Source organism: Megascapheus bottae, chromosome 5, assembly GCF_031878675.1.
Source record: "Megascapheus bottae isolate mThoBot1 chromosome 5, mThoBot2.hap1, whole genome shotgun sequence".
Classification (NCBI taxonomy): Eukaryota; Metazoa; Chordata; class Mammalia; order Rodentia; family Geomyidae; genus Megascapheus; species Megascapheus bottae.
Window position 1 is genome coordinate 69,374,503 of NC_143513.1, and position 25,934 is coordinate 69,400,436.

At 40.6% G+C, this 25,934-nt stretch overlaps 1 protein-coding gene and 1 long non-coding RNA gene across 3 annotated transcripts in view; one reads left to right on the forward strand and one right to left on the reverse strand.

Annotated features, from left to right (window-relative positions):
- The window catches only part of Mkln1 (muskelin 1), a 206,899-nt gene that overhangs the window by 14,431 nt on the left and 166,534 nt on the right, over positions 1-25,934 (forward strand). The window lies entirely within an intron of this gene.
- Positions 22,209-25,934, reverse strand: part of LOC150063585 (uncharacterized) — a 72,915-nt gene continuing 69,189 nt past the window's right edge. The window contains exon 3 of the long non-coding RNA XR_016535560.1: positions 22,209-22,452. This is a non-coding gene — a long non-coding RNA (uncharacterized LOC150063585). The remainder of the gene's footprint in view (positions 22,453-25,934) is intronic.

Here is a 25,934-nt window from a genome sequence, read left to right on the forward strand (position 1 = left end):
TGCCTAATGATAGGACTTCTCTGAGCATCCAAATATTTCCATGAGCCAAGTTTTATTTGTTCATTCATTTTGTTCCTTCATTGTCATCTTATTTTAATGTTTGCAGTGTTGATGATCAGACTGTGGGCCTCTTATTCACTAGGCAAATACTCTTATCACTGAATTATACCTTCAATTCAAATTTTATGCTGTTCATTTTCTAGACTTTGGTGTTTAAATGTTTCTTCATGAAACAACTTCATCCCCTGAAAGATTCCTTTTCTTGCAGAGGTGAAGTGTTTTCTACTTTGCTAATTTTTTTTTATTATTAACAGCTAAGAATTGTATTCTCCCTCTTCTGCTCCTACTCTTAAACATATCTCATTGAACTCACTTTGGGGCTAGAACCTAACCGGAGGTATTCAGATTCCAAGTGTTACTCCCTTATGTTGCAAAAAAACCCCCAGAAACATTATGGTCTCTATCATCTGTGTTAAATTTAGGGGACAATGATACCAAATACTCCAGTGGAAGATCATCCCAGTTATTTTTATATAAAATTTGTACGGCAGTTCTCCTATTCTACTTACATTTGAGTAATGCGAATACGAAATTAGATGCCATTTCCTGACTTACTCACCAACTTACATTGAGAAAATACAGGTCAAATAGATGGGGGGTAAAAGACAATATTTCCTGGGTAACTAACATATCACAATGAAAGGTAATTGCTTAATCAAAGCAATCGATTTCCATGCAATAATGGCACTGTTTATCTCATAGACACTGTGACATTTAGTTAACTCACTGTTTTATCCAGGGGGAGGGGAAAGTGTTGAATAAATTTGGTAAATTATTTTTTCCACTGACATTAAAGATATAATTCCACTTTTAATTAAGAGCGGCTGTACATCATTCTTTGGGGGGGGGCAGTCATGGGGCTTGAACTCAACCTGGCTGCTATCCCTGAATTATTCAGCTCGAGGCTACCTCCCTACACTTGATCCAAGCCCCACTTCCTGTTTTCTAGAGGTTAATTGGAGATAAGAGTTCGGGTCTTTTTGTGTGCCTGGGCTGGCTTTGAACCTTGATCCTCAGATCTCAGCCTCCTGAGTAGCTAGGATTACAGGTGTGAGTCACCACACCTGGCCACTTTACTATGGATACTTATAAATATGAAGCAACAGATATCAATACTTCTGCCACTTCCTTTTATTGGTATTTATATGAAGAACAGGAGCCAGAGTATATGGAATTGTGTTAAGGTCCCACTTCACAACACTACTTTTTTCCTCCAATGTATTCAGTGACCATCTCAATTAATTAATGTGGGAAATTTCAGACTTCATTAATTGAGCACTTTAGGAAAAGACCTAATTTGAGTTAGTGAAACTTCCGAACATTAGGATATAAAAATATATATAGTAATAAATAATTCTGACAATGAAAAGAAATTTAAATATATATATATATATAGTATCCATTTATGGTGCATGATACAATCCCAGACTATAGCAGTATCTCCAAGAAGCCTACTTACTGCTAGGACTGCTTTTTAGTGGCAAGATTCTTTAAACTTGAGATCATTGAGTGTCTGATCTGAATATGTTCATTTCATATTCACAGACAGTAAGTATATGCTTGGCCTCATGCTAGAAAGATTTTGTCCTCTTGAGTTAACAATTCATTCTAAATTATCATTCATTTTGCCTTGTGGTGCTGTATCATGCTTCATTCAGCACCTGTCTAAATGTACTCATTTATTCAAAAGACACTTAACATTTATAGTGATTATGGGCATAAATTGGAAGTGACTGAAGTCTTAAGGTGAAAGTCATTTGCCATGTGGCCCAACATCAATCAGTCAATCAATCAATTGATCAACTTCTCTACTTTATCTAATGGAGCTAGTACAAGATGTTCCCATATTGGCATTTATCTACCTTTGGACTGGGTATTTCTTGGTGGTGGGCAATATCCTATATTTTATAGGATATTCAACATGATTCTTGTCCCTTTCTGTTAGATGACATTAACACTTCTATTTCCAGTTCTGATCATCAAAAATATCTTCAACATTGCCAAAGATCCCCAGAACGGGACACATTGCCACGGACTGTTACACCCACTCCCTGCTCCAGCTGGAGCTAGGATATCACATCTATTTTTTTTTGCCAGTCCTGGACCTTGAACTCAGGAGCTGGGCACTGTCCTTGGACTTTCTCAAGGCTAGAGTTCTACCACTTGAGCCACAGCACCACTTCTGGCTTTTTTTTTTCTATGTATGTGGTACTGAGGAATCAAACCCAGGTCTTCATGCATGCTAGGCAAGCACTCTACCTACCACCAGGCTAAACCTGTGACCCCACGCCTATTTGAGTCCATTAGAACACAGATGCAGCCCTATTCATCCTTCTACTATCCCCTCTCCACCAATTAAATTTAGTTTCTATCTCAGAATTGTTTCTTGATGAAATGTTCGGAATAGAACAAAAATCACCTCTACTGCCATCCACCCGCTTGAGGCACTTTGGAAAGTCCAGAATAAGGTGATTAGGATGGATTGTCTAAGAGATTTTTACAGTGTGATGAGCCATCTTTGTTTGGCCCCTCTTTGGTGTGAAATGCCTGAATCTGTATAAGATTTTCCTCCTGCTTGAAGCATGTGTTATGTAAGGCTAATTCATTCAAGTATTAGCCACTTTGGCCCCTGCTGTTCTACCAAGTTCGAGAAACACAGTCTTAGGCATGAATGGGAGGCATTTTAATTTCTGTAGGACTGCCTCTATTTATTGAAAGGAACTCATGGAATGGGTTTAATAATATTAAATTTGAAGTTTGGATGCTTGTTCATCATGTTCGAAGTAGAATATCTAAAAGGCTCTCCAGTGATCTAAGCAATTCTGGTTCACTTCGATTCCTGGAAATTGCCAGAGTGCTTTAAGGGAGGAGTTGAAAAAAAAAAAAAAAGAGTGAGGAAATTTTCCCTGTGGGCAATTGGGGAAAACAAAAATATTTTTGTGCTGTTGGGACTTCTCAGGAAAGAAGTGTTGGCCAGCAGTGGCTGCATCTGCGCAAGGGGAATTTCCACATTTGGGAAAACATGGTCATAATTAATGACTTAGGAAAGCCAAGAAAATGGACCATGTTGAAAAAATATGATCTTCGATGGCCAAGTCATTGTCAACTGATTGGGCCAGAAAATTGGATTGCTTTTGTTTTTTCTAATTTACTTTTATTGTCAAGGTGTTGTACAGATGGGTTATAGTTATATATGTAACTATAGGACATTAGTACTATATATTAGTATATTAGTACATATAGTAACTACGAGTACATTGTTTGTCAAACATTGTTACCCCTTCCTCATTGTTCTCCAATTTTCCCTCCTCCCCGGTCCTTCAACCCCAAGTTCTAAAGTTCATTTAATTTGATTGTTTTGAAGGAGATTTGCATTTGTGGATAGTTGCCTATAGAGTCTTTCTTCTGTCTAATAAATATCCCAGTGCTCTGGCATCCTAACATTTAACCCACTTTCTCTATCTCTACTTGCTGTAAGGGGATGTTTGTAGACTTGGCCTGTAGTTTTTTTGCTTTGACCTTGTCATGATACCTTGGTCTAACCAGCTGGGCTGTTTAGTATGGGTTAGAATAAAGATACAATGTAGGACTGTGGTAAGAGAGTAACATCACCTGGTCCTAAATAGCCATTGTTAACTGAGAGCTCAAAGTCCTAGAACCTGTACTGAGAACATTGAGGTGGGGGAAGGATTTGAATTTGAGTCCTGCTTAGGCCCATCAGATTTTACTGCCAAAGTAATTCACTCCTCTTGCTTCATCCTACATGGAAAGGTAAATCCTACATTGGAACATTCTTGTTTTTTTCTTTCTCCTGAACTGCTACTCTTGTTCCTCCCCTTTTCCCAGATCACTTTGTTTAAAATAGATGGGCTCTAGTTATGTTCATCTGAGTGTTCCACAGTTACCTCTCATTCTCAGGAGGAGAAATCCAGGCTAGCAAGCTCAGGAACTTTCATGTTGCAGTTTACTTCCAGGAGATTATTTGCTCAGAACATTCTTGACCTGCTTTGAGGTTTTCTTTTATCTCCATGATCAGTTTTATCATAACAGGTACAATCCTTTTCTGCCTCTTGGCTCATAATTTTCTCACGATCAGAGATAATTTGCTGGATGACAACAGATTTTTCCAAGGTGAAGGTCAAGTTTTGCAGAAAGGCAAGGGCAGTTCAGGAAGAAAAAACAAACCTTCATTTTTGACATGTTGATACAGGATCCAGTAGAGTATCAATAAAATGTGGCATATTGTTTTGTGAATCGAAAAGGCTATAGATTAAGTCATACCCTCCTTGAAAAAGCAACTCCACAAAGGCCAAATGACATGGCTTCTAAAGTTGGTTCTGTCCTGGAACTGCAATGAATCTTGATAAAGTCAACATAACTAAAACTAAAGAATCTAATTGTCCTTGACTCAACTTCAGTGAGTATTGCAATTCACATAAAAAAAATCAGCATTTGGAAATGATTCGATATATTTCCGCTTAGCTTCAAACATGTAATTAAATTGTTTAATATTTGTTTTGTGTTTCTTGGGTACCGTCATACCTTATTTCCTTTGTTTAGAAACGGGAAAACTGAAGGGCTCCTTGGATTTTTACTGGGAAATGAAGTGCCACAAGTTTAGGAGGTGATAATAGCATCCTATTTATTCTGTAGCTTCTCTGTTTCTCTAGATCTGAAGTCCCAGTAGGTCTGGCTGGATTCTCTGCTTAGAATCTTAGAAGGTAGAAGTCAAGACATTATTTAGGGTGCATTCTTAGAGAACAATGTATTCCCTGGAGGTTTGCTTATACCTCATCTAGTCTTATCTATCTTCCAAGCCATCCTCTCCATCATCACCCTCAAATCCTTTTCTTGTTTGGAATCCCTACAACTTCTCTTCTATTATCAGCCAAGGAAAATTATTCTTTTAAAGGGTTCACTGCATTGGGTCAGCCCCTACCTGGATAATCTCTATATGTTAAAGTAAATTCACTTGGGATTTAAATCCCTTCACAACAGGTTCTAGTTTAGTGATTGGTGCTATAACCCAAGGCTGAGAAGGTGGCAACTATCTTTTAGAATTTTACCAACAGAAGGAAAAAAAATCACCCAGTGAACTTAAGATACTACCTTGAAACAGACTCCCAAACAATATAGAACCAAATAATATAACTGGTTATTTTATTCTCTTAATTGTTTTGTTTAAAAATATATCTAGGGCCCAGGAGTGTGGCCTATTGGTAGAGTACTTGCCTAAATTGAACATGGGTTCAATACACAGAAAAAGCAGGAAGTGGTGCTGTGGCTCAAGTGGTAGAGTGTTAACCTTAAGAAAGCTCAAGGACAGTGCCCGGGCCCTGAGTTCAAGTCCCAGGACTGGCAAAATAAAAATAAAACATATCTATATGATTTATTTTTAGTACGCATAGTTAGGATATGCCCCCTTCTCCCAATTTATGCCAGAGCAACAGCAAAACTATTGCCATGGCTGGTTTTTTTATGTGCTTTGTTTCAAGGGCCTGAGTTCATCTGAGAGGTAATGGCTAGAATTGGGGCTGAACATAGCCGATATGGTAGAAAAATTGCTGTTGAATTTTGGTGCACACATACGAACACTTTCTTTTCTACTTTTATTATGTTCAATGAAGACCTTTGAGGACAGTAATTCTTTTGTTATTTTCTGTAGCCAATCTCAGAAGTTCAAACCTTGAATGATTCTGTGTGTGTGTGTGTGTGTGTGTGTGAGTGTGTACATTTATGTGCAGTATTTGAGACTATTTTGCCTCAATATAGGAATGTTTTAGAATAAGCTGGGATAAGTCTCAGCAGGATGCTGTATTCCTACTATGGATTGAAACTTCCCAAACTTGATTGTTGCACAATCCAATGTGCTAAGACCTCTCGGATGCAGGCCACTGAACCAGAAACCTAGACCTACACAAAGCTTACCTTGGGATTTGAAAGGCCTGCAAAAGGCTTCAAGGATCATAAAGAGAGATGAAAGAAGATGGTCCATTAATTTCTTTGATTTTTATCATTTTACCTGGAGGACAATCTAATGAAGACAATCTAGTATTTTGGTTAAAAGAGTAGAGATGGGTTCAGCCTTTGGGAAGAAAAATATATAGAGAGAAACATGAAAGCCTAAGGTTTCTTTCAAGAATATTTTGGCTCCTGTTGGGGACCGACTGTGGGGTCAATGACCTTGGACCTGACCTTGGACCTACGCAACTGTATACACAAGGAAGTAACTCTTATCATGATGACTTTAAGCAATGTCAATCAGTTCTTATCATGATGACTTTAAGCAATGTCAATCAGTTCTTATCATGATGACTTTAAGCAATGTTAATCCTTTCTCAATTATCCTATATGTGATTTGTTTACTATTTTGTATGAATGTAGCCTCTGGCAGTTCCCTAGTTTTAAGAAGAGTATTTAAGGTCGGAACTTAAAATAAACGACACAGTCTTAGGCAGCAGTCTGGAGCTCACAGTCTTCTTGGACTGCTGACTTGGGCTGTAGTCCTCCCGAACTCCATCTGTTTGTTTCTCTTCCATTTTTTCCTAGTCCTTGCCCCTATTTCAGGAATCCCAATCCGCGAACCCTGGTTTGCTGCCGGCTGGCCCCGGCAGGCTCCCTCTTTTTGAAATCCTGACCAAAATGGAGGAAAGGAAAACATTTCTCAAATGACTTCTTTCAGATTCTCCCAGATCTTCAGAAAATTGTGAGAAATGCAATCACATTATTAAAGAAGCATAAAGAAGTCACTGGAGAAGGTGTTGCAAAACTGCATTGAAAGAACAACATGCTGGGTGCCGGTGGCTCACGCCTGTAATCCTAACTACTCAAGGGGCTGAGATCAGAGGATGGCAGTTCAAAACCATCCTGGGCACAAGAGTCTGTTAGACTCTTATCTCCAATTAATCACCACAAAATTGGAAGTGGCGCTGTGGCTCAAGTGGTAGAGTGCTAGCCTTGAGCTGAAGAGCTCAGGGACAGTGCCCAGGCTGAGAGGTCAAGCCCCACAACCAATTTACAAAAAAAAAAAAAAAAAAAAAAAACAGCATGATTCAGTGTGCATGTGGTGTGTGTACCTTTGGAAAACAGAACACAGAAAGAGGTAAGATGAGAGAGACTAAACTTATTATGATGTCCTAAAGCAAAACACAATTTTCTAAATAAGTGATTTTTCTCCATAAAGGATAACTCTGTGGATACTAATAATATGTTACAGATGTTATTTTTATTCCCTAAGTTTCCACTTAAAAATCTTTCCTTTCATGCATTCATGCATTCAGAAATAACTGATGAGGTTGAGTATGGTGATTCATGCCTATAATCCCAGCTACTTGGAAGGTGGATGCAGGAAGATCACCAAGAGTTCAAGGATAGCCTTGGCAAAGGTAGTGAAACTCTGTCTCAAAAAAAAAAAATGAACAAGAAGGGCTAGGAAGTAGCTCAACTGACAGAGTATCTATCTAGCATTTGCAAGGTCCTAGGTTCAATCCCCAATTCCTAAAATGAGAAGTGGGGAGGAAGAGAGTAAAGGAAATGCTTGATGAGAACTTAGTGTGGTCTTTATCTAGGTGCAAGAAACATGTCAGTGAAGCCCTCCTGGAATGGAGCTTATACTCTAATGAAGAGCAATTAGAAAGCAAATACATTTTGGTACACGACACACAAAGAGATAAATATTTTAAGTATTAGACAGTGATAGCATTGTGGGGAAATAAAACTAATGATGAAGGGGATAGAGAACCAGGTCATGCTACACCAGATGACCAGGGAAGATCACTCTGAAGAGCTGACACTTGAACAGTAATCATAATGACAGAAAGGACCTGGTCAGGAAAAGATGAGAATGAAGAGGACCCTGGGTGGAGAGGGCTGATGGTTCCAAGGTTCTCAGCATGCTAAGAAATTTCCATTTAAGAGGAAAGAAGACCTGAATGGGTAGAATTCAGTGACGAATGGAAACCAACAGAAGGTAAAGTTGAACAACAGGTAGACAGAACCTTTGGTTATTCAGATATAGCAAGATGTGGTAAGGGATTTAGATGTCTCCTCCTCCCTTCTTTTTTTTAAATGTACCCCAAGTTGGCCTCCAACTCACGATCCTTGTGCCTCAGCCTCCTGAGTGTTTGGAATACAAATTACAGATGTGATGGTAGCCAGTCCAATAATTCAGATTTAAGGGAGATAGAGAGCCATTGGGAGGTCTTAAGCAATGAAGGGACTTTCTGTTTGCAAAAAAAAGGCACTGTAAAGAGCGAGAAAGGAAGCACAGAGTCTAGGAAGCATTGTAGTGATTTGGGTGAATAATGGTGGCTTGCTGTATGGTAGTAACAGTGAAGACAGATGAAGACTGTGTGGAAGGCAGATGCAACAGGACCCTCTGGATGGCTTTTTTGTGAAAATGTAAGAAAAAGAAGGACTGGGAATGTAGTTCAGGGGTAGAGCTTTCTTGGCATGCACAAGGCTCTGAGTTCCATTCCCAGCATCTCAAAAACAAACCAACCGACAAAGGAATGCTATCAGAGCTGTTCTCTTATACTTTCAGCTCTGGCTCTAGGTGGATGGCGAGGCAGTAGAAGAGATAGGTGGGCTGAGAAGAAATGTATCAGAACCCTGTTAACTCCCTCCCCGAGAGCTGTTCTCTTCTTCCTGCCTGCTAATAGAGCCCACACTGTGTTTAGGATGACAGTATCCCAGCCCCAGTGATGAATCATGAGTCATACAATTCAGTCATAACAATCCCATTCCCTCTTTCTACATACTCAATTTCCCCATCTCCTTCACTGCTAAGAGAAGCCTTTTCTGGCTAATAAGCTATAAGGGGATAGGTGTGGTTGTCCAGAACATCATCATAATGGCTGGGACCAGATACACATCTTCTCACTTCAAGACCAAAGATATGAAGAATAAACACTGATACATTAATGACAGCGAAGTAGAAAAAAAATATTGAGTCCTGGATAGTGAGTAACTGAAGCAGCACCAGTTAGCATCTATTGCCATTTATACTCCTTGCCCTCAAATCTCTGAATAAGCCTGTTATTTAGATGAGGTTAACAGAAGAACTAAAGCTTTCCTTTGGTTATATTAAACTCGAGATGCCCTGGTGTGTGCGTGCGTGTGTGCGTGTGTGTGTGTGTGTGTGTGTGTGTGTGTGTGTGTGATTTCTGTGGCTTGAACTCATTGCCTAATACATTTGTTCAGCTTGCTTGCTCAGAGCTGGCACTCACCATTTTAACCATACCTCCAGCCTAGAATTTGCTGGTTCATTTGGAAATAAGAGTCTTACAAAATTTTCTGCCTAGGCTGGCTTTGAAACTCAATCCTTTGATCTCAGGCTCTTGAGTAGATAGGATTATAGGAGTGAGCCACTGATGCTTAGTTTGTTTTAGATATTTTTGTAGCATGATTGTCCCATGGCTTCCCTTCCCAATGGAATAAAAAATTCTAGGTATTTAATTCCATAGTACAGAATCACATAGCACATGACTAGAATACCTAAGACTGACTTTGCTGGTATTGTTCAGCTAGCAAGGCTAAAGTTGATTAAGCAGGATGGACAGGACAGTCAAGCTGAGGTGATAGAGGTCTGTGTGAGGACCAGGTGTGTCCTTGCATTTCCTGATACCTTCCATCACCTTCTTGGGGTAACTCAGGTCCAGACTAATATACTTCCTTTTAAGATGCCTTCTTACCTGCATAATCTGGTATTCATGTATTGTAACTAGATTTCCTTTCGTGATATGTAACAAAACAGCCTACTGAAAAATCCCCCACTAACTTACTAAAAGAACATAAAGTAGGCCACATTGAGCTTTTAGCACAGCTTCCGGTTGCTGATAAAAAAATCAGGTCTACAAAACGTGATGGTACCTATTTCTGTTAGAGTTGTCACCCGGTGCTCTAGCTCCAGTTTTGTACCTTACATTTCCCAGCCCATGTATTATTATTATTCCTGAACACTTTCCCTATATGCTGGATGGTTTGCATTCCATCTACAGAAAACGATGTTTTGTTTTGTTTTGTTTTGGTCACTGGCCCATCAGAAGCAGCTATTGATTTTTGTGTGGACAACCGAGTCTGCAGAATTGACTGCTGGCTCTCCATCTTCTATTCTGCCCATGCTTTGAGTGGGTGTTCTCCTGGGGTTAATTGGCAGCTCCTCGTCTTGTTCTCCTGTTTATTGCTAGGCAGCGAGGCTTGGCCCCTACACCTTTCACTTTGTCTTCCTATAATTTATTACAACCAGCTCTTGTATTGTTTTTAACAGCTTTGGATCTGCATTAATTTTTAAGTCCCCGAGGTGCCCGATGTTCCCAAACATTATGTTCTGCACTCTCATGCACACATCACTTTGTGTAATGCCAGACACCTCCTGGGATCCCAGGAAATGTTGTTTCTTTTTAAAAAGATGTGCAATTACTCCGGGATGTCCATAAAAGATCTTTTCCCGTTGAGTTACTTTCACTGTTTATTTATCCCCGGTGGCTTAGGTCAAAATATTGGTTAATAGAGTGTTGGGGAGCGGGCTTGCTAGTCTCCCCTCCTTTCTGGAAAGTGGAGGTAAATACCCACTGGCCTTACTGGAATGTCGGTAAGAAAGGGTGAGGTGTACTGAAGGAGAGAGCCTGAAATGAAAGGCTAGGGGAGGCCAGGGTGTCGTTCTCACCAAGCAAGCCTTCACAGCTCTCTCATGACTAGGTGCTTGTTCAATAGCTATAAAACAATATAGACGTCCGGCAGGACATGTTTCTGCTGGTGGCACAGGCCATCCACAGTAGAAACAATCTGTCCAAATACTCAAGACCAGCTACATCCACATTTCCTCTTCTCTCAGCCTCTCAGCTTTATTTAGTGCATTTTGATGCTGCCTCCAAGGTCAGTTGGAACTGGCTTCTCAACTCTTCTAAGAGTGCCTGGAGACCTAGGGATAGGACCATGGACAGGGGTTTGGGGGAGCAGAAAAACCAGTTCTCTTCCTGCTAAGCCCTGGGAGAGTGTCTGTAAATGGATGCACCTTTCCTTACCTGTCACTCACTTCCTCTATGCTTCTGAGATACCCAAGAAATCCCCATTGTTTGCGACTGCAGCTCCCAAAATACTGAAACATTTTCATTATGAAACATATAGGGAAAAAATGTAGAAACTAAGTTAAGCTTTGTGTAAAAAACTTCCACCTTAACGAATCCTAATATTGGAATTGTTTAAGGCTTATTTTTAAAGCTTCACGGTATAGTTGAAGTCCTCTACCCATCCCTGTTTTCCTCCTTGCTTCTTTTCTCAAAAGTAGCCATTATCTTGAAGTTGCTATAAATCATTCCCATACATACCTTTATATTATAGTATATGAATGTATTCATAAAGGTAGTATTGCTTTGTGTTTGTGAAACAAAGGGAGACCATATATCACACATCATATGGCACCTAACCTTTTGCCATTTTTAATTCAACATTTTTTAGATTTCTTTATATTGGTGAGGTAAAGAATTAACTAACTTGGGGCCGGGAGTTTGGCCTAGTGGTAGAGTGCTTGCCTGGCAAGCACGAAGACCCAGGTTCGATTCCTCAAACATACATAGAAAAAAGCCAGAAGTGGTGCTGTGGCTTAAGTGGTAGAGTCCTAGCCTTGAGAAAATCCAGGGAGAGTGCTCATGCTCTGAGCTCATGTCCAGGACTGGCAAAAAAAAAAAAAAAAGGTATTAACTAACTCATGACTGAAAATGTCTTCAAAGATCACTAAACGTTCTCTTCAGGGCGGTCACCTGTGGTTGAGGGTCACTAATCTTGGCAGTACATACAAGAGACGAGCTTATGAGTGTCAGCATGTACTTTAATGTACATTATCATTTAGCTTTCTGAGAGCTCTGTTTCTCTACATCTTATGGATTTGGGATAGTCTCAGAATTTAACATTTTTTGCTCATTAACTGATATGAAATGGTTATGTTGTTTTATTTTGGTTTGCTTTAATTGCTTTAATTGCAAGTGACAACAATCTTTGCTTGCATGTCTATTGGCCATTGGTTTGTTGTTTTTTTTTTTCCTTCTGTGATAGCCTTATCTTTCCAGGTTTATTTGTTTGTTTTGTATTGTTTTGGTGCTACTAGGGTTTGAAGTTTAGTATGTAGCATCTAATTTGGTTGATACTAGGACTTGCATTTGCTTGACAGGTGAAGGACTGCTTGAATCAAACACCCACTCCTTTTTACTGTAATTATGTTCTTGCTTTTTATCCTGGCCTGGCCCGGACCATGATCCTCCTATTTTATGCTTTCCAGTGTAGTAATGATGACAGGTGGGCATCTTTATACTCAGATTTTTTGTTGTTGTTGAAGTGGAGTCTTATGAACCTTTTGTCTGGGTTGACCTTGAACTTCTAGCTTCTCAATCTCAGCCTCCTACTGACCTGGGATAACAACAGAGAACCTCCACTGTCCAGCAGTTAGTTGTTTGCCTTTATACTGATGTGTAAGAGTCTTTTAAGATTTTTAGATACTAACATTTTGATAGTTTTAGGTCTGGGGGAATATTTTCTTTCACTCTAAGCTTGTCTTTTCACTTCATTGATGGTACTTTTTTATATTATATAGGTAAAATATATGAATATTTCAAGTTTTATATTTTTGTTCTATGTATAAAATTTCTTTCATATTCCAAGGATACGAAAGTAATCTCTTTCCTTTTTCCTAGAAATATAAACATTTATTTTTCCCTGTTATATCTTAACTTTATTGTGACATGACAAAGTAAATATACATATAAATATTCTAACATGTTTTTACTAAATGATTCATCATTTTACTCCTGACTTATTAAGACATCTCTGGTTTTGTTTTTCTATGAAAAATTGTTATTTAAGCTAGGTGTGGTGGCTCATACCTGTAATCCTAGCTACTCAGGGGGCTGAGATCTGAGGATCAAGGTTCAAAGCCAACCCGGGCACTAAAGTCCGTGAGACTCTTATCTCCACTTACCCACTAGAAAACTAGAAGTGGTATTGTGGCTCAAGAGTTAGGGCAGTATCATTGAGCTGAAGAGCTCAGAGTCAATGCCCAGGCCCAAAGTTCAAGTCCCATGACTGACAAAAAAAGATTGTCATTTAATTGTATCCTTATGTATACGTGCATATATGTATGCATGTGTGCATGTATGTATATGTGTATGTATGCATGTATTTTTGAGTCATGGAGCCTGTAGGATTTGTAGTCATCTTGCCTCTGCCTCTTGAGTGAGATTACATGCATATACCGCTACACCCAGCCCTGTTGGTTTCCTTTAGTCTATTATGTCTAAATAAGGAGAATTCATCTTCTTTTCCTACCTAGGGTAGTAGAATGAACTCAGTCATGAAGGCTTGGGGTGGCTAAATCTGAGTTTCTGCCCTCTTTCCTCTTTTGCCACCTCATTCATCTATTCTGTAAGGTCCCTTACAAGGCAACAGGAAGCTTTTTTTTCTTTTCTCTTTAACAAAGCAGTCTGTGTGTAGACATGGTGTTTTTCAGACTAGCCCACAGTTGCATACACCAAACCTACTCCTGTCTAGTGTCCCCTGGTTCCTTTCCTACTGGGCCCCACTAGACCCCTTATCTTCAACCCCATCCCTTGCTTTTTATTTCTGATTCATAGAAAATGTGTATTTGGGTTAGCTATGCTTTGTATATTTTAGTATATACTGTGGTTGTATATGGTTTGGCTATGTTCCCCCAAGGACTCAAGGGTTGAACTTTAATCCTATTTTGAGGTGTATATACAGATTAGAACCTTAATCTGTCTACGATATTTTGATGTAGGGTAATTAGAATTAAATAAGGTCACCAGAGTGGGCTCCCCTTGGTTGAAGACTGATGGCTTTATAAGAAGAGGGATGTGCCGAGCTCTGGTGGCTCACACCTGTTATCTAAGATATCAGGAGGCTGAGATTTGAGGACTGGGGTTTGAAGCCAGCCCAGGCAGTAAAGTCCATGAGACTCTTATCTCTAATTACCCACAAAAAGCCACAATTGGTACTGTGGTAGAGTGCTAACCTTGAACCAAAGAAGCTCAAGGACAGCACCTAAGCCCTGGGTTCAAGCGCCAGAGCCAGCTTTAAAAAAAAAAAAAGATGGATAGAGCCAAGAGTACACACACACACACACACACACACACACACACACACACACACACACACTCCTCATCTCTTTCTTCATGATATCAAGTGCCACATTGGGACTCTAGCACTAGGAAGGTTTACCCTCAGATGTGGCCTCTTCAACCTATAGAAGAACTAGGAGCTAAAAAAATCCAAACACTTTTTTTCTGTATAAAGTTATCAGTCTCAAGGATTTTGATATAGTAATGTAATAACTATTTCTTTGTGTTTATAGAGTTGAGTAAGGGCCTCAAAGTCTTAGACAAAACAGTACTATCTGACCAAAAAAGTAAATTGCACCATGTAGTTTGGAAAGCAGTACAAAACTGATTTCTTCCATTGCTGATACTTAATATAGCAGTTGTTAAACACATTGCTACTCAGAATTTTCCTAATGTGTTTTGTTGTTGTTTTTGCACTGATCCTTGGACTTGAACTCAGGTCCTGAGTGCTGAGTGTTGTCCCTGAGCTTTTTTGTTCAAGGTTAGTGTTCTTGCACTTAAGTCACATCTCTGTTTCTGGCTTTTGTGTGTTTGTGTGTGTGTGTGTGTGTGTGTGTGTGCGCGCGAGCGCACGCGCATGTGCGTGCGTGCGTGCAAGAGTGTGTGTTTAATTGGAGATAAGAGATATGAATCTCACAGACTTTCTTGCCCAGCCTGCCATTGAATCATGATCCTCAAATCTCAGCCTCCTGAGTAGCTAGGATTATCTGGTGCCCAGCTGATGAAGGTTTTAGAGCTGAGAAAACTGAGCTCTAGATCACACCTGAATTCATGTGACTTGATGCCTATGGACCGATAAGACCCCTAAGAGACTCTGCTAAGCTCTGCTCAGTCTCATAACCATAACCAGAAAACAAAGCCAGATAAGAGGTGATTTTAAGCTAAGTTAATGGGAAGGAATTGTCATAGGCATTTCTTCTACAAAGTGAATTTTGATTGAGGTTTAGATATTTTTTATACTAATCTCCTTATATAAACTAGCTTAGTATGTAAATATAATCAAAATAGCATTCATTACAATTGCAAAACTTATTTATTTGAATATGTAAAGCAGCCAGCTGCAACTGTAGTGACTTCGAAGTGTAAAAATATTTTGTTCTACAAATATTTATTGAGTTCCTACTGTGTGCTCGTATGGTCCTGCAAATGGATTAAACAAGTTGAGACCCTGTACATCTAACAACTTCAGTAGGCCGTAGAATGGGCAAATGAATGACAGGATAGGCTTCCTCAAAGAATGTTATTTTAGCCAGGCATAGTAGTTCACGCCTATAATCCTAGCACTTGGGAGGCTGAGGTGAATTCAGGGCCAGTCTATGTTTGAGACTATCTCAAAAGAAGAGAGAAAGTGAGAAGAGAGTTAATTTGCGGAGATAGCATACGCCTGTGTTCACAACAGCATTCTTCACAGAAGCCATTAGGTAGAAGTTACCCACATATCCACTGACATATGAGTGGATATGCACAATGTGCTACACATAGGATGTAAAATGATTCAAGCTTATTAAGGAAGGAGAACTGGGTGTGGTGATATATAATGTAATCCTTGCACTCAGGAGGCTGAGGTAGGAGCTGTTTGAGTTTGAGGTTAGTCTGGGGTAAATAGTAAAACCATGTCTTAAAACACACACACACACACACACACACACACACACACACACACACACACACACACACACGCTAAAAAGGAACTGAATTCTGCTCTATACTACAACATGGACAAATGAATCTTGACACTATTGCTCAATGAAATAAATCACCAAAAGACAAATATTGTTTAGTTCAACATATATGAGATATTTGGAAGTATCAAATTCACAGAGGTAGACAGTGGAATGGCAATTGGCAGGTTTGGAAGGAAAATGGGCTTCTTATTGGATATAGAGTTTAAATTTAATGAGATGATAACTTCCTGGAATCTTGTGCATAATAATATAAACATTTTTTAAATTTAATTTTATCGGCAGAATGATGTACAGAGGAGTTACAGTTACATATGTAAGGTACATTTCTTCTCAAACATTGTTACCCCTCCCACGAAGTGTGTGGTATATTTTACTACAGTGTGTGTGTGTGTGTGTGTGTGTGTGTGTGTGTGTGTGTGTGTGTGTGTGGTGTCTATGTGCCAGTACTGGATCACAGCTGGAGCTCTACCACTTGAGCTAGGTCTCCATTTCCCACTTTTTTTTTTTTTTTTTTTTTTTTGCTGGTGAATTGGAGACAAGAATCTCTCAGATTTCTTTTTTAATGAGGCTGGCTCAGAACCAAGATTCTAAGATCTTAGTCTTCTGACTATTTGGGGTTATAGGTATGAGCCATCAGTGTCAAGAACTAAAGACTTTTTAATGTTAAAAAAATAATAAATCAAGCCCAATGTCCAGAAAAGAGGAAGAAGAAAAAGAAGAAGAAGAAGAAGGAGGAGGAGGAGAAGGAGGAGGAGGAGGAAGAGAGAGTTGAGGGCATGGCTGAAGTAGTATTAATTTACCTGCATACATGAGGACCTGTGTGTTCAATCCCCAGTGCTACACAGATAAATAACTAAAAATTTTTCAAGTCAAAATGTTAGATGTGCTAGTGGCAGAGTGCTTGCCTTGCATGCACGAAGACCTGGATTCAATTCCTTGGTAACACAAACATAGAAAAAAGGCAGAAGTGGTGCTGTGCTCAAGTGGTAGAGCTCTAGCCTGGAGAATACCCAAAGACAATGCTTAGGCCCTAAGCCCAAGCCCAGGACTGGCAAAAAAAAAAAAAGTTAGATGTGCGAGAGCAGGGGCGAGTGAGCCCATTGAGGTCTCTTGTGAATTTCTAGCTTCTAGAAAGCCCCATACACAGTAGGCACTTGACTAATATTTTGCCTTCCTTTGGCTTTTCCTCCCCTTCCAGCATCCTACACATTCGAACAACAAAGGCCAAGTTTTGGGGACTCAATTTGGCAAACAAAAGCACTTCTCTCCTCAGGGAACCCAGGCAAGAATTTCAAATATTTGTGATCTGATACGTGTCCTGGTCACACCAACTATTCTTTACTTCTCAATTAGGCCTATTTGAACTCTTCTGGCATTTAAGTTTCCTAAAGATAGATCCGGCTTCTACTTCCCCAAATGAATAGAATCGAAATGAACTTCGTAAGAAAATTCAAAAGTGGAAGGAAGTCCGTGAGATGAAATGATTATAAGCCAGCCGTGGATCCAACTTGTGCAGGGTGAGGAAGGGTGAAGTCATTAGCCATATTTGCAATTCCCTGCCTGTCTTTGTTTCTTCTCTTCCCTGGCTATGTCTGATTCTCTGTCCTTCCCTTCCCGCCTACCCCCCTCCCCAGCTTAAACAAAAACAAAACAAAAAAAACTTGTACTTACTTGGACTCTTATTTTCCCCACTTCCCTCTGGGGTGTTTGGTTTCTCTCTTGTGATTTTCCTTTCTTCCTGCTACCTGCTGGCTTCTATCCTCTTCTCTCTCTTTCAGTATGGCTGCCCCGTGTTCTGGAACACTAGCTTGGTAACCAGGAATCTTAACAAGGTATCCATGCACAGGACTGAAGGATTGACACCCACAGGATTAGGGACTGAGAAAGATGAGTAGGGGGATTTCCACTGCCAGTTTGGGCTCCTTGTTGTTGCTTCTGGATTGGCCTTGGCCCTGGCAGACACATAGTGAGAATTCAGAGAGGACTGAAGTAGGGTCCCTCTTGCTGGAGGTACAGACCAGAGTCAACCAAAGGCCTTGTTGACCATAGAACCAACCAATGTCCAAGTTTAGAGATTCAATCATGTTACTTTTCATTACTATTTCTATAGCATGCTCATACATCCAAGACCATGTGACAGGCACTTCTCTAAGTACTTTGAAAATAATCTTTTGTCAGAGATTGGGCGCTCTATATCTGAACCTTCTCTGCTGTGTAGTGCTTGCATATCGACTGCCAGTCACATGCTTGCTGGCATCCACCCTGAAAAAGGAATCAGAATCTGACCTCTTTCTCCCCAGGGGTCAGGGAGAAGGGAATACTTTCTACCCATACAAATAGTAAGAAATAAAATATTGGCACATAACAAACCCTGTATCATCTTCCTTGTATGAAGTACTTGCTACCACATAAATAAAGTTACTGCCTTGAGACGTGTCACCAGTCAGAGAAAGTTTGCAAGGAGCCATTCAGGCCCTTGGGGATAAGGTCATGAATTTTTTCATAGTTGGCTACAGATAGAAAAGTGGTTAGGAGCAGAGGCCAGCCCTTTCTGGTGTGGGCAGTAAACTGGTCTGGAGAGAGGCCCCTGACTTTGCCCTCCTTACCCTGGAAAACCGTAGTTAAAGCCTTGAACATCGCAGGGTCCTCTGCGGATCCTGTCATCTTCCTTGAGTCCTTTTTGCTATGTTCCATATGGCTTTTTCTGGTAAGAACTGGGTGAGCAAAAAATGGACTTCCAGAAAGTTCAGATGACCTTGGGTTGCATGGACTGTGAACTCTGATTTCATTGTTACACAGAGAGATTTGGCTCTTCACAGTTTTTCGCCTCCATGCAGAGTCAGCTTCCTGCTTGCAATTCCCAAGGACTCGGTCCAGTCCACTTCCTATTGCCAATTTGCTTTTCCTAGATCTTCCTCCTCTAGGGACCTGTGGACAAGCTGGCCACAACAGTAGAAAGGGAGCCCTGGTAAGAAATGAGCTGATAATGTCTGATTTATAGTCTCTCCTCTATCTGCTGTATTCACATTTCAATAGTGACATAGAAATTTAAAAAGTGAAAATAGAAACTTAGACATTCAAAGGAATGAGCACCCAGGGTTGAATGTTAGCTCCTTGACATGAGAGGAATTCAAGGATGGCTCTTCGTTCACTTGGGATGCCATAACAAAACACCATACACCTGGTAGCTTGTAATGGACAGAAATTGAGTTCTCATAGATCTGAAGGCTGGAAGTTGAAGATCAAGGTGTCAGATTCAGCGTCTTATTGAAGGCTGCTTCCTGGTTCATAGGCAGCCATCTTGCTGGGTTTCTATCTGGCAGAGGAAGGGAAAATAGCCCTATGGGGCCTTTTTCATAAGGGCACTAATCACCATGAAGCTTTGGCCTTCTCTTAATCACTTTCCAAAATCCCTACTTCAAATGCTAACACTTCAATGATGTGATTTTTCACATGAGTTTGTGTGTGTGTGTGGCTAGGGCTGGGGGTGTCGGGTAGAGAAATAGGATGCATTTTATCCACAGCATTTAGTGTGCAGAAGTATTTCCTATATCTATATATGCATCTAAAATTGACCTATGGATGCTTTCAAGTCCAGAATAAGAATAAAAATAGCCACTTTACTACAACAGCTACCTTTCTTTGCACTGCTTAGTAGGACCCACCAAGTCTCCGACCAGATCACACAAGTGAATGAGTTCAACAGTTTAGGCAGTTTAGGAGTCAAGGCTTTTGTCAAGTGTTATTTCCTCTGACGCCACTGGGCTGCTGCTTGCCAAGGCTTCTAGGTGGGTGGTTTTCAGGAAAACCTTCTCTGAAGAGGAGGCCTGGTCTTGGAAGGAAAAGGGCCAGTATTCTGACAAGTGGGGTGTGCCTGCTCCCTGATGGCTTTCCTTAGGACTGGTTCTCTAATTAAAGGCATTATTTTTTGTGTGTGCACCCATAGTGGGGCTTGAATTTGGGACCCAGGCACTGTCCTTGAGCTCTTTTTACTCAAGGCTAGAGCTCTACCACTTTGAGCCATGGCTCTGCATCCAGTTTTCTGGTCATTAATTGGAGATAAGTGTCTCATGGGCTTTTCTTCCAGTATTGGCTTCGAACCAAGATCCTCAAATGTCAGCCTCCTGAGTCGCTAGGATTACAGCTGAGAACCACTGGTGCCCAGAATTGTCCCTTAACTTTCTTGCTGGCACTCAAGCTTTAGAGCCCAGTGTCATTTCCAGCTTTTTGGTGGCAGACTGGAGATAATAGTCTCAGACATTCCTGCCCAGGCTGTCATTAAACCATGATCCTCGGATCTTCACCTTCTGAGTAGCTAGGATTGTAGCTAGGAGCCACTGATACTTGGCTTGTTATGAACTCACTTTTGACCCAAGAGGAAAATAAAGATGTCAACTACACAGCTGTCATAGTCAGCTATTGTGGTCAGAACTTTGGAAATGGTGATATGGTGACAGCCATAAATCAAAAGCTGTCTGTCCTCTCCCCTGTCTCTCTGCTCACTGCTGTCCTCTGAGTGCTGCTCCTGAAGACCTTTGCCATTCAGCTCTTGGTGGCTCTTCCTGTACTCCTTTTCTGAAATATTCTTTTTTCCCTCTCTCAGTGCCAGACTGCCAACATGTGACTTGCATCCTGTGCAGGCTGCCATGTCTGGCTCAGCTGGATTTATAATTGCCTCTGGTTAAAGTTTAAATAGATGGGTTTTAGCCCAAGAGAGAAAAAATGTAAACAAGCCTTTCTGCAGGCTTTCAGGACTTCAGGCTTCCAGAGCTTTGGAATTCTGTGCTATGGGAAATGCATGCTCTTCTCCCTAACCTGGAGCCTCAGACATGCTGTTGCCTAGGCTGTGGGGAGTTCTCAAAGCTGGCGAGTGCCTCTCCCAAGCCAGATAGAGGCTTTTAAAGGACCTATCACCTTTCCTTTTAACTAAATTAAGCTATCAGGATGCAGCTTCCTCTTTAGCCAGTGTCTCTAACCCTCTTTAGCCAGTACACTAAGGTGAGAGAACATGGCTGGCTCCCCACAGGAAGGGAGGGAGAGAATGTCACTTTCCTGCTGTTTGAATTGTTTTCTCTTTGGGGAGGAAGAACCTGGAGCTGTTGCTCCAAGGTTTTGGAGGATGAGATAGATATACTAGGAATCACAAGAAGGGGGCTATTCTTGGACATGATGGGAGGGAGAGAGAAAAAGAAGGACTAGAGTGCCCAAAGACTGGGGTTCCTTAACTGCTGTCGTGCCTTTGAAGTAAGCAGGCAGACTGTATAGTTTGTATACTTACAGTCTGGTGTCAGGATGGATTCAGCAATAATTTGGAATGTTTTGGTCAAAGATGTCATTGGATCCTTGCTTTCCCTTCCTCAAAACCCAACAGTTCTTCAAGTTCTTATTCAAAACTTTCTATGGTCTGCCTCAAACCCCTCTTCATCTTCAACTCCCCACACCTGACTTTTCTACCCTGGTCCTAAGCTGTTCCCTGTCTCTGTAATATCTTACTATGTAGGTCCTGTTCCTGCCATGTGCAACATCTTCTCAGAATGCCTGTGGGGCTTCTCATGCTCTCTGTCCTTCCTTTAGTTCCTTAAAACCTTATGTCATTGTCTATTCATTAGCCAGTATTTGTTTGTCATCAACTTCTCCATATGATGCCCGCTCTGAGTGGAGGATGAGTTCTTCTTATCCCCTGACCTCTACTGTCCCACCTCAGCTGCAGCCCGCTGTCAGTGCTCAATGAATACTCAGTCTTCATTCTTCAACCTTCTGAAAAGATTTAAATGTTTCCAAAAATAGGTCATGGAAGGAACTTAAGAGTAGAGTCCAGGGGCCAGGAATTTGGCCTAGTGGTAGAGTGCTTGCCTAGCATATGTGAAGACCGGAGTTCGATTCCTCCGTATCACATACACAGAAAAGTTAAAAGTAGTGCTATGGCTCAAGAGGTAGAGTGCCAGCCTTGAGGAAAAAGCCCAACGACAGTGCTCAGGCCCTGAGTTTAAGCCCCTGGACTGGCCAAAAAAAAAAAGAGTAGAATCCAACAGATTGAGTTCAAATCTAAGTTTCTCCTAAGTGCCATCCTTTCCAACCCTCCATATGTAAAATGAAGACAGTAGGTCTCTCTTATATAGGCCATTGTACAAATCAAAATGATGTTTTGCTAGTAAGAACCCAACTTCTGTACCCTTTCTTGATATTAGATTTTTTTCCCCCTATGAGATATGCTGTTGCTATGTAGCCCAGGCTGGTCTTGAACTCTCAATCCCCCTGCCTCACATTTCAGACTCTCTAGTGCTAGCAATGTTAAAAAAACAACAACAATAATATTTTAAGTATTTTATTCTGGGACATAGACCTTATCGGTCAATTTATAGAAGGTATGCCATATTTTCCCATTACGGACCCAATTTTCCTTGATGAAATATTGAATTTGTAAGTTGTTGGAAAGGCTGATAGTGTAGACAGAATTGGGCTGATATAGTGATCATTAGAAGAAATTCAGTGGTGGGATGTTGATAAGGCCATTGCTGCCACTCTTTGTTGCAATTATCACTTGTAGTCCATGGCATGGAGGCTCTGTTGTGGTTCTTACACTTAAAGAAGGGAGAATGAAATCAGAGAGGACTTCCTTCATCTTCCCCTTCACCAAATGTCAATAGCTATTTTGCCTATGGGAAGGGCACAAGAATTCCATTCATCCATTCACCATATATTGATACCACTGTGAACCAAGTACTAAGATAACTGATACACTGGTCAAAGTCAATGCCTATAAAAACTTTCAGTCAGTGGACTTAGTGGAATGGGCAGTTGTGCAAGACCAACCTGGATGTATAGATAGAGCAGAGGAGACAGTCAGCATCCCAGAAACAATTTCAGGGAGGGAGGTGGCCACCTAAGCTAAGTCTTGAGGTATTAGTCCATAACTACTAACAGACAGGCACAAGCAAGCAATTCAGATGAAGGACCCTCAACTCTTGTTCCTTCCCCTTTTATCACTCCATGCAACTGGAAACCATTGCCTCTTAAGTCTTTAATCTGTGTAGCCAACTTAGCATTAGCCCAAGGGCCAAAACTACTTCCTAGGACACAGTATTATTAGTGCTGATTCTCATCACAGGCTGGCATTGGGAGCTATGCTACAGCTTTTGGTCCCCAGAGCCAGGAAACAGCTGGAGTGGTCTGAGCTCTCTGCAGTAGGTAAAGTGGAAGAGTCAAAGCTGTGTCTGTGCATTTAAGTCTGTAAGTGTGAGCACATTTGGATGGGTGCTGGATGTTTGTTGGTAGGTGCTGGCACTGCAAAGGGAAGTGGAGACTCAGAAAGCAAAGCAATGGTTCAGGACCTCACAGACCAGCTGAAAAACTGTGCAAGGAAGGGGGAGGTGGCCACAGCCTCAATGAAAACAAAAACAGGGCAGGAAATTGCATCAGAAGAGGAAGAATACCAGTGTCCTCCTTTAGAGCCACAAATGTCACAACACAAACATAAAATGTGTAATTCTTATTTTACCTAGGCAGACATGGTCCCAATACTTTCTTCTTCAGTGTCATAATATTACTGAAATAATATTTGTTGTAGCAAACAAGAATGCAGAAAAACATAAGCAGGATATTGCTTTCATTTTTTAAAAAGTTAAATGCCTCATATTTTTTCATTCACATCAGTAATTGATTAGAACTTTAAACTGGGCCTCCATATAACATTTTTCCTCCATGCACTTAAAAGTTTTAAGAGAACAAATTATGAATTGGTTGATTAACACAAATTGAGAAATTCTAATAAATATATTCTAATAAAAGTATAGGAATTGATTATGTCAGAGGATGAAATATAGATCCATGGATGCTATGAAGGTTTTTTAATACATTCTTTTGACTCAGGGTCTCAACTATGTCACCCATACTGGCTTCCAACTCACAATACTCTTTCCTCCTTCAGTCTCTAGAGTGCTAGATTACTGGCATTCACTAGCACACCCAGCAAAACTTTCATTTCAGTTCCTGTATGAATGTTAGTCTCTTTACCAAACAGAAGTAAAAGGAGAGTTTTCATTCTGATTAGATTCTTGTAACTACACACATGAAAAATTTATAGGACTGGCTTTGAGTGAGAAAGGTTTATAAATAGTTGATCCAATACTGGAATAAGCTTGGCATTTGGGTCTCAGATAAATCTTTTGAATCTATTACTTTATAAATATAGCCATAGCTACTGACATTCTAGCACCTTCCTAATATCGTAATGGCTTGAAATGGCTAGCTGACTTGCCTGTCTCACAAATAGTTCAAAGTATCTTGAATTCTTGGCAGTGAACTGGGAAAGTTTTGTGTGCTTCTGCTAGCATGCAAAATTACTTCCGAAGTGAATAAATTTTTAGCACATCCATGAGGTAACCAGCAGGAGGAATTGGAAAGGAACTTGGGGGTGAACAAAGAGAATGTGGAAAAGCAGGCAAAGAGAAGAGAAGGAACAGAACTTATGCATTCGTCACACTGTCATACTGTAGACTTGAAGTCATTACTGAAGGAAACAACGAATAAAGGAAGCAAAGAAATAAGGAAAAACAAAATAGTGGTATAGGGCTTTCTGCTGTTGCTCTTAATGGACAGAGCCTACCCAGCCTTTCTGGCTCGGCAGCTGGCAGAGAACACCAGGGTGCAGGCCTGTGGCAGGCAGTGCCCGTTCAGTGTGGCGGCTCAGCTGCAGACCATGCCTATCAATGTTGTAGTTCCACTCCCAACATGGTGTGCTACCTCAGGTTTTTATCTCTGAAATTTGATGAATGAAGTCGAGGGCAATGGAGGATGAGTGTGAAGATATTTTTTTTGCAAGTCCTGGGGCTTGAACTCAGAGCCTGACCACTGTCCTTGGGTTTTTTTCAAGGCTAGAGCTCTACCACTTGAACCACAGCACCACTTCTGGCTTTTTTCTATGTATTTGGTACCGAAAAACCTGGGTCTTCACACATGCTAGGCAAGGACTCTCCCACTAGGCCAAACTCCTGGCCCAAGTGTGAAGAACTTTATTCAGAGAAGTATCTAACTTGAAGGCTGCTACTGCTGTTGCTTTGTCTGTCCATCGTGGGTTCGCTCTGTCAGTTGTCCATCCTCTCTTCTTTAGGTGGCTCACTCTGTCCCTGTAGATGGCTCTGTGTCTGCCTCTGTTTCTCTGAGTCTAAAGATTCTTATACACTGGCCAGTGTGCAATTTGGTTGCCCCTATTATAAGCAAGTGTTTGGAAAGGTAACACTTTGGGTCCTATCACATTCTGATTGGTTGTGGATTCCTAATCAGATTTCATCTGTAAACCCTCTCCTCAGGGTCAAGGCTATTTTATCAAAACTAGACAGAGAAAGGAGAGGGCAGAGGCAATATTTCTTTCAGGTTTCAGCCTGCTAGTTCATGATGTTGTCCCCAGTTCCTGGGGTCCTGACTGATTTTCTTTTTTAGTAGCATAAATTCCCATTCCAAAATGAAATTCATATTTGGCTTCATCACAGGATTAAAAAATTTCCCTCATATAGTCTCAGTGGTCTATAAAGATGTAAAATTCTCAGAAGCTGTAAGACCCCCTAAGAAAAAAAATCTGAAAATTTAGTATGGAAATATATGCGAGGCGATGCTTTTAGATTTTTTTCCAAGCTTTTTTTTTTTAAGTCTAAATTCAGAGTCACTTTAGGAACAACCAAAAAAAAATTGAGATGAATCCATTTACTCACAAAATTATTAAACATCTTAAATGACAATTTATTCAAATAATATCAATTTAACTGAAGTGATTACTACTAGGTTTAGAAGCTGTTGAACTATTTTTTCCTATTAATGGCAATACTGGAGTTTGACCTCTGGCCCCACTCTCTATACAGACATCCTACCATTTAAGCCAAGTCCACCTGCCTTTTTATGCTTTAGCTATTTCTCACATTTCTGCTCAGGGTCAGCCTTGGAACTCTGAAATTCCCTTACTCATAGCTTAACTCCCATATGTATGGAATTATAAGTATGCATGACCATTGAAGCTGATTGGTTGAGATAGTCTTGCTAACATTTGGCTTTGGGGTGGCCTTGAACCTCG